Consider the following 9,390-nt stretch of genomic DNA (forward strand, 5'->3'; position numbering starts at 1 on the left):
TGCCCAGCAGTGGGATTGCTGGGTCGTATGGCAGTTCTATTTCCATTTTTTAGGGAATCTCCACACTGTTCTCCATAGTGGCTGTCCTAATTTGCATTCCCACCAATAGTGTAAGAGGGTTCCCTTTTCTCCACACCCTCTCCAGCATTTATTGCTTGTAGACTTTTGGATCACAGCCATTCTGACTGGTGTGAAATGGTACCTCATTGTGGTTTTGATTTGCATTTCTCTGATAATGAGTGATGTTGAGCATCTTTTCATGTGTTTGTTAGCCATCTGTATGTCTTCTTTGGAGAAATGTCTGTTTAGTTCTTTGGCCCACTTTTTGATTGGGTCATTTATTTTTCTGGAATTGAGCTGCAGGAGTTGCTTGTATATTTTTGAGATTAGTTGTCAGTTGCTTCATTTGCTATTATTTTCTCCCATTCCAAAGGCTGTCTTTTTACCTTGCTTATAGTTTCCTTTGTTGTGCAGAAGCTTTTAAGTTTAATTAGATCACATTTATTTATTTTTGCTTTCATTTCCAATATTCTGGGAGGTGGGTCATAGAGGATCCTGCTGTGATGTATGTTGGAGAGTGTTTTGCCTATGTTCTCCTCTAGGAGTTTTATAGTTTCTGGTCTTACATTTAGATCTTTAATCCATTTTGATTTTATTTTTGTGTATGGTGTTAGAAAGTGTTCTAGTTTCATTCTTTTACAAGTGGTTGACCAGTTTTCCCAGCACCACTTGTAAAAGAGATTGTCTTTTCTCTATTGTGTATTCTTGCCTCCTTTGTCAAAGATAAGGTGTCCATAGGTGTGTGGATTTATCTCTGGGCTTTCTATTTTGTTCCATTGATCTATATTTCTGTCTTTGTGCCAGTACCATACTGTCTTGATGACTGTGGCTTTGTAGTAGAGCCTGAAGTCAGGCAGGTTGATTCCTCCAGTTCCATTCTTCTTTCTCAAGATTGCTTTGGCTATTCGAGGTTTTTGTATTTCCATACAAATTGTGAAATTATTTGTTCTAGCTCTGTGAAAAATACTGTTGGTAGCTTGATGGGGATTGTATTGAATCTATAGATTGCTTTGGGTAGTATACTCATTTTTACTATATTGATTTTTCCGATCCATGAACATGCTATATTTCTCCATCTCTTAGTGTCCTCTTTGATTTCTTTCAGCAGTGTCAACACACTATTATAACAGCCTAGATTGGAAGACAACCAGAAAAAGAACTCAGGTACTTCTGTGGGTAAGGGAAGGAGGGTGCTGGACACCTAGTTAGGAAACAAAATTCGTGTAAAGAAACCCAAAAGAGAGCCCACAGCACTGTCGGTTACCTAGATACACCTCCAGAATGAAGATGAAAACTAAATGCCCACTGTACTCCCCTCACGCCTCAGGGACTTGGTGGGCTGTCCATCACCCTTGCAGGCCGAGCAGGCCTGGGTCCCAGGGAGCTGGAGAGGATCTGCCAGTCAGTCAGCCCATGGCCCCATGGACCTGGAGTGCCCAGGGACCCTGCAGGAGTACACCATCTCCAGACCAGATGGGCACTCCTGCCTGAAAACGAAGCTGATTTCACCCCAGCCAATGGGGAGCCTCCGGGCTGGAGGAGCACTGAGACGTCCCCTGGGTTCCGTGGCTCCTTATGAAGCGGGGAGTGTTCCCGCTTCCACCCTTCCATAGGGTTCGCCCCTCCTGTGGATGACAGCATGCCTCAGCAGAGTGATGCTGCAGGCACGGGGATGTGTCCACAGGGGAATGGCTCCAGGGAAGATGCAGTGATACACAAGCTTGGGTATTTCTTCTGCACACTGCACTCCATTAACAACCTAGGAAGGGACTTTCCCTGAGGCTCTGGTTGCTGGAGGAACCACACTGGGGCAAGAAGTGGGGCAGGAGAAAAGCCCCCCTTGTAGTGGCTTTTCGTTACAACAACCTGAAAGCCAGTACTCATGAGCTCCTCATATTCACAAGACCTGTGGGGTTGTAAAGGACACCTGCCCTCAAGGAATGTCCTGGCATAGATCATCAGAGAAGAACTCAAAACAGGGCAGACTTACAGGAAGCCAGCTTCAACAGGTAAATGGGACTCTCACTGTATGACTTACAAAAGCACATAGGAGAAAAAAAAAAAAAAGCACATAGGCAGATAGTCCACATTTCTAATTGGTAAATCACCACTGTGAGGTGCTGTCTCCTCCCACCCATCAGAACAGCCACCATCCAAGAGATGTACACAGAAAAAGTGCTGCTCAGAACGTCCTCCTTCACCCTTGCTGGGGATGGAAATAGGGGCTGCCACAAGCAAACATTACGGGGTTTCTTTAAGAAGCGAAACATAGAGGAACCATATGATCCACTCATCTCACCTCTATGATGCTGAGACCCAGTGAAAATCGTAACTCGAAATGACACGCACATCCCTACTTTCATGGCACCACTATTTACAACAGTCAAGACACAGAATCCACCAAAATGTCCATCTAGAGAAAAAGGAAGACGAAATGGTGTAACTCTAAAGTGGAACACGACTCAGCTATAAAACAGAAGGAGACAGCGTGACTGACAGCAGCATGGATGGGCCGAGAGATGGCCAGGTGCAGTGAAGCATGTCAGAGAGGAGAGACTAGCACAGAGCATCACCGACACATCGACCCTGTGAATGCACTCAAAGGAGCTAATTTACAGAACAGGAGCAGACTAACATACAGAGAATACAACTTTGATTTTTTTTTTAATGGGAGGGGCCAAGGATAAAATGAGATTTTGACATAAACATATACACACTAACTTGTATCAAAAAGATAATTTCAAAGAACTTAATAGCACAGGGAACTCTACTAAACCTACTGTCACAACATTTGTGGGAATTAGAACCGCCCCCCACCCCCAAACAATTATGGCTCAGATGGTAAAGTGTCTGTCTACAATGCGGGAGACCCGGGTTCAAGCCCTGGGCTGGGAAGGTCCCCTGAGAAGGAAATGGTCATCCACTCCAGTACTATTGCCTGGAAAATCCCATGGACAGAGGAGCCTGGTAGGCTACAGTGTAAGGGGTCGCAAAGAGTCCGACACAACTGAGTGACTTCACTTCACTTTATGTATAACTCAGTCAGGTCCTATACACCTAAAAAGAAACACAGCAATGGAGATCAACTCTACTCCAACATAAAATGCAAATGAAATTACAATTTTAAAAAATGGAGCATGAAGTAATCTCACTTTGTGGCCATTAAGTTTATTTAGTCACTGGGTTGTGTCTGACCCTTTTGTGACCCCATGGACTGCAGCCCCCCAGGCTCCTCTGTCCATGGGGTTTCCCAGGCAAGAATACTGGAGTGGGTTGCCATTTCTTTCTCCAGGGGATCTTCCCGACCCAGGGATCGAACCCAGGTCTCCTCCCCTGGCAGGTGATTCTTTACCACCTCGGCACTAGGGAAGCCCTGTAGAGAGAGGTAGCCTATGTTACACCTTGAATAACAGAAGGGTGCCATGAATATTCACTGGAAGCACTGATGCTGAAGCTCCCATACTTTGTCCACCTGACATGAAGAGCCAACTCATTGGAAAGGACCCTGATGCTGGGGAAAGATTGAGGGCAGCAGAAGGGGGTGACAGAGGAGGAGATGGTTGGATGGCATCATCAACTCAAGGGATGTGAGTCTGAGCAAACTCCAGGAGATGGTGAAGTTCAGGGAAGCCTGGCGTGCTGCAGTCCATAGGGTTGCAAAGAGTTGGACACAACTTAGTGACTGAACAACAACAATGAATACCATGTCAAAAAGAAAGAGAGCATATAACTAGGGAAAACCTGTATTGGAGTGGGAAGGTAGAATCCCAGGACAAAGGAACTCAAGAGTGTGATATTAAGCAAAGTCCTGTAGAAGGTAACCATGTTTGAATCAAATGTGGGAACCTTAAAGACACAGAATCATAGTTTCAAGCTGTCCCATCAGGGGAGGGGTGGGGAGAGACTGGCATAGTAATGCCCCCCACCCATACCAGTGAATCCCTGGAGAAGGGCATGACAACCCACTCCAGTATTCTTGCCTGGAGAATCCCATGGACAGAGAAGCCTAGCAGGCTACAGTCCACGGGCTCATGAGGAGTTGACACAACTGAGCATGCATGCGAAAAGTGCAAAATACCAGTCAATCAGTGTCTGCCCCCAGGGGACATAAAATCCAGGCTTTCTGTTGGCAGGCACATCCCTAAGGCACCCTGTCAACAAAGACACAAAGGTGGTTTGCCATGGGAATGAAAGCACAGCAATAGCAAGACTAATATGCAATTTAAAAGAAATGACAAGAGTTCCAAGGAAATCTGGGTAGAGACCTGACAGGTTCTGCTACATACACGTCTCCTGGTGCACAAGTACAAGAATTGACTTCGGTTAACAGTAGGGTTACATGCTCACTTTACAGGTTACCTACCCATTTTTCCCAAATGTCTACCAAATTATACTCCCAACAGAGATGTGACATTTAACAGACCCTGTTCGTCTACAGCCTTCACAACCTGGCAAGTGGAACTGTGGTCCACAGACCATCAGCATCAACTTAGAAATTTGTTAGAAACGTAGCTTGACAGACTCCCTGCAGATCTGCTGAGTCAGAAGCTGCAATGTTAAAAGATCATTCGATGTTCAAAAAAAAATCTGATAATTCCAGTGATATGGAGCAGGGCTTCTCGAATTTTAATATGAATCCCTTAAAGATCAGGGATTATTTTTGCCACTTGAATGTCAAGTGACCTCTCAGCATGGTCTTGATTTGCATACTGCTAATTGGTTTGAACTTAATGTTCAATACCAGTTGGCTGTGTTGCCTTTTCTGTAAAATTCCCATTTTGTATCTTTTGTTCATTTTCCCACTGTGTTATTATGATTTGTCATTCATTGGATACTCTTCATTAGTTATCTGTGTTGCATAAAATCCTCTTTCAGTTTGTAGTCAGCCTTTCTTTTTATTTTTTGCTATTTTTAAGGTGTTTTGCTGTAACAGAGGAGGGTCTTGATGTTAACAAGTTTAACCAACCCTTCCTTTTTGTGTTGAAGAACTCCTGCCACATCCCAGGGTCTGAAAAGTGTCCACCAGTGGACAGGTGAGCCTCGAACAGCACCGGTCTGAGCCTCCAGGCACCGTCTGTTCATATGCTACCCAGGAGAAGGACATGGCAACCCACTCCAGTGTTCTTGCCTGGAGAATCCCAGGGACGGGGAAGCCTGGTGGGCTGCCATCTATGGGGTCGCACAGGGTCAGACACGACTGAAGCGACTTAGCAGTAGCAGCAGCAGCAAGTGCTCGGGGCCATCGGCTGAGGCGGGAGCACCTGCGACACAGCTCCACGGGGACAAATGCCTGCGCTGTCCCGGGCTCAACTGCACCTTCTGCCAAGCATGTGGACATTTAGGGCTTTTCCCACAGGGAACCGAGTTAAAGTCCCAAATTTAATTTCTTCCCTCACAAGCTTTGCCTTCTGAACCCACCAGCCTACAAATTCACTCTTGTTCGAGGAACCAGACTCCTGCATGACTCACTTCAGTCGCTCAGCCATATCCGACTATTTTCGACCCCATGGACTGCAGCACACAGGCCTCCCTGTCCATTGCCAACTCCTGGAGTTCACTCAGATTCACATCCATCAAGTCAGTGATGCCATCCAGCCATCTCATCCTCTGTCATCCCCTTCTCCTCCTGCCCCCAATCCCTCCCAACATCAGAGTCTTTTCCAATGAGTCAACTCTTCGCATGAGGTGGCCAAAGTACTGGAGTTTCAGCTTTAGCATCATTCCTTCCAAAGAAATCCCAGAGCTGATCTTCAGAATGGACTGGTTGGATCTCCTTGCAGTCCAAGGGACTCTCAAGAGTCTTCTCCAATACCACAGTTCAAAAGTATCAATTCTTCAGCACACTCAGCTTTCTTTATAGTCCAACTCTCACATCCATATGTGACTACTGGAAAAACCATAGCTTTGACTAGACAGACCTTTGTTGGCAAAGTAATGTCTCTGCTTTTTAATATGCTATCTAGGTTGGTCAGAGCTTTACTTCCAAGGAGTAAGTGTCTTTTAATTTCATGGCTGCAATCACCATCTGCAGTGATTTTGGAGCCCTAGAAAATAAAGTCTGTCACTGTTTCCATTGTTTCCCCTTTCATTTTCCATGAAGTGATGGGACTGGATACCATGATCTTCATTTTTTGAATGTTGAATTTTAAGCCAGATTTTTCACTCTCCTTTTTCACTTTCATCAAGAGGCTCCTCAGTTCCTCTTCACTTTCTGCCATAAGGGTCCTGTCAACTTCGTATCTGAGATTATTGATATTTCTCCCGGCTATCTTGATTCCAGCTTGTGCCTCATCCAGCTCGGCATTTTGCATGATGTATTCTGCATATAAGTTAAATAAGCAGGGTGACACTATATGGCCTTGAGTACTCCTTTCCTAATTTGGAACCAGTCTGTTGTTCCAGTTCTAACTGTTGCTTCCTGACCTGGCATGCATACAGATTTCTCAGGAGGCAGGTCAGGTGGTCGTATTCCCATCTCTTAAAGAATTTTTCCACAGTTTATTGTGATCTACTCAATCAAAGGCTTTGGTGTAGTCAATAAAGCAGAAATAGATGTTTTTCTGGAACTCTCTTGCTTTTTCAATGAACCAACAGATGTTGGCAAATTGATCCCTGGTTCCTCTGCCTTTTCTAAATCCAGCTTGACCATCTGGAAGTTCACAATTCATGTACTGTTGAAGCCTGGCTTGGAGAATTTTGAGCATTACTTTGCTAGCATGTGCTGCTGCTGCTAAGTCGCTTCAGTCATGTCCAACTCTATGTGACCCCTCACAGACAGCAGCCCACCAGGCTCCCCTATCCCTGGGATTCTCCAGGCAAGAACACTGGAGTGGGTTGCCATTTCCTTCTCCAATGCATGAAAGTGAAAAGTGAAAGTGCAGTCACTCAGTCGTGTTTGACACTTAGCGACCCCGTGGCCTGCAGCCTACCAGGCTCCACTGTCCATGGGATTTTCCAGGCAAGAGTAATGGCTAGCATATGAGATGAGTGCAATCGTGTGGTACTCTGAACATTCTTTGGCATTGCCTTTCTTTGGTATTGGAATGAAAACTGACCTTTTCTAATCCTGTGGCCACTGCTGAGTTTTCCAAATTTGCTGGCATATTGAGGGCAGCAATTTGACAGCATCATCTTTTAGGACTACTAGCTCTTTTTATTTGCAACTCACGGTATCCAGCAGAAATGACACTCAGAATGCCTTCCTTCCAGAAAACCTTCCCTCAACCAGGGCATCGTGACTCAGCACTCCTATCAGCTAGCTAGTCTCCGGTTCTTCCTTGGATTCCCCTGGCTCCCCCAGGCCCCGCCTCCCTTGAAAACATCACATGACTTGCCTGGCCTCCACCCCAGGCCCCGCCTCCCTGGAGGAGAACATCACGTGACTTGCCTGGCTCCACCCCCAGGCTCCGCCTCCCTTGTGAACTGCAAGTGGTTCCCCCGGCTCCCACGGGCCCCATCTCCCTGGCCAAGAACTGCATGGGGCTTGTGGCCTGTATCAGGTGCTACACAGATAGGCAGTTGTCAGCGTCAGCTCCTCGCTCTGACCTGGCACACTCTTCATGCCTTCATTACCACTTATGCATAGATGAGCTGTGTGTGTTCTTCCCAGCACCCTCCAGGACGTTCCTTCAGTTCAGTTCAGTCGCTCAGTCGTGTCCGACTCTTTGTGACCCCATGAATCGCAGCATGCCAGGCCTCCCTGTCCATCACCAACTCCCAGAGTTCACTCAGATTCACCTCCATCAAGTCAGTGATGCCATCCAGCCATCTCATCCTCTGTGGTCCCCTTCTCCTCCTGCCCCCAATCCCTCCCAACATCAGAGTCTTTTCCAGTGAGTCAACTATTCGCATGAGGTGGCCAAAGTACTGGAGTTTCAGCTTTAGCATCATTCCTTCCAAAGAAATCCGAGTTGATCTCCTTCAGAATGGACTGGTTGGATCTCCTTGCAATCCAAGGGACTCTCAAGAGTCTTCTCCAACACCACAGTTCAAAAGCATCAATTCTTCGGCACTCAGCCTTCTTCACAGTCCAACTCTCACATCCATACATGACCACTGGAAAAACCATAGTCTTGACTAGACGGAACTTAGTCAGCAAAGTAATGTCTCTGCTTTTGAATATGCTATCTAGGTTAGTCATAACTTTTCTTCCAAGGAATAAGTGTCTTTTAATTTCATGGCTGCAGTCCCCATCTGCAGTGATTTTGGAGCCCCCAAAAATAAAGTCTGACACTGTTTCCACTGTTTCCCCATCTATTTCCCATGAAGTGATGGGACCGGATGCCATGATCTTCGTTTTCTGAATGTTGAACTTTAAGCCAACTTTTTCACTCTCCTCTTTCACTTTCATCAAGAGGCTTTTTAGCTCCTCTTCACTTTCTGCCATAAGGGTGGTGTCATCTGCATATCTGAGGTTATTGATATTTCTCCGGGCAATCTTGATTCCAGCTTGTGCTTCTTCCAGTCCAGCTTTTCTCATGATGTACTCTGCATAGAAGTTAAATAAGCAGGGCGTTCCTAACACATGAGTATTTGAGGTCTCCTCTTAGCTACTTGCACGACCTCAACTTGCCTGGGTTAAGGTGGTCTCTGGAGAAGGAAATGGCAACCCACTCCGGTAGTCTTGCCTAGAGAATGCCATGGACAGAGGAGCCTGGCAGGCTAGTCAGTGGGGTCGAAAGAATCAAACACAACCGGAGCAGCTAAACCGCCGCTACCGAAGTGATCTCAGCAGCTTCCCTCCCCTCCTCGCTGACAACATGCTGCTCCTCTGAACAAGGCTTCACTTTCGGTTCAGCTGTCCTGCCAGAACAGGACAAGTCCCCAGCAGGAGTGCCGGTGAAACAGGAGCTTCTCGCCCCTCCTGTGCTCGCCTCAGCCGTGCTTTGGCGTCTGGCACTGGTTTAAGGTCTGCTTGCCCCCGACCGAACCCTATCAGTCTGTGGGCTCCAGGAAACCTGGGTTTGGTTTTGTTTTTCCCACCACTTTACTTCCCATGACTACAGTGTCGCATATACAGTCGGAACTTACCGAAGTAATGAACACTTTGAATCACTGAAAATGTTTCCTAAAAACATCTCCAGGTTTCCCTCACCCCTCCTCAGCTCCTCACTGTGAGCAGGGTGAGGGAAAATTCACGGGGAAGGGGCCGCAGACACGTGTTTAAACTTTGCGGGGGTGGGGGGGGGATTTTTCCAGCTGATACCAATACCATTCCCCTTTGGATTATCAGTCCAAGGATTCCAAATTAAATTGGAGGTAATTATTCCGAGTCAATTCTGTTGCCTAAGAGAAAACAGTTGATGAGCTTAGCATGTTAATGGTTAGGAG

The sequence above is a fragment of the Oryx dammah genome, unplaced genomic scaffold (assembly GCF_014754425.2).
Source record: "Oryx dammah isolate SB20612 unplaced genomic scaffold, SCBI_Odam_1.1 HiC_scaffold_1, whole genome shotgun sequence".
Lineage (NCBI taxonomy): Eukaryota > Metazoa > Chordata > Mammalia > Artiodactyla > Bovidae > Oryx > Oryx dammah.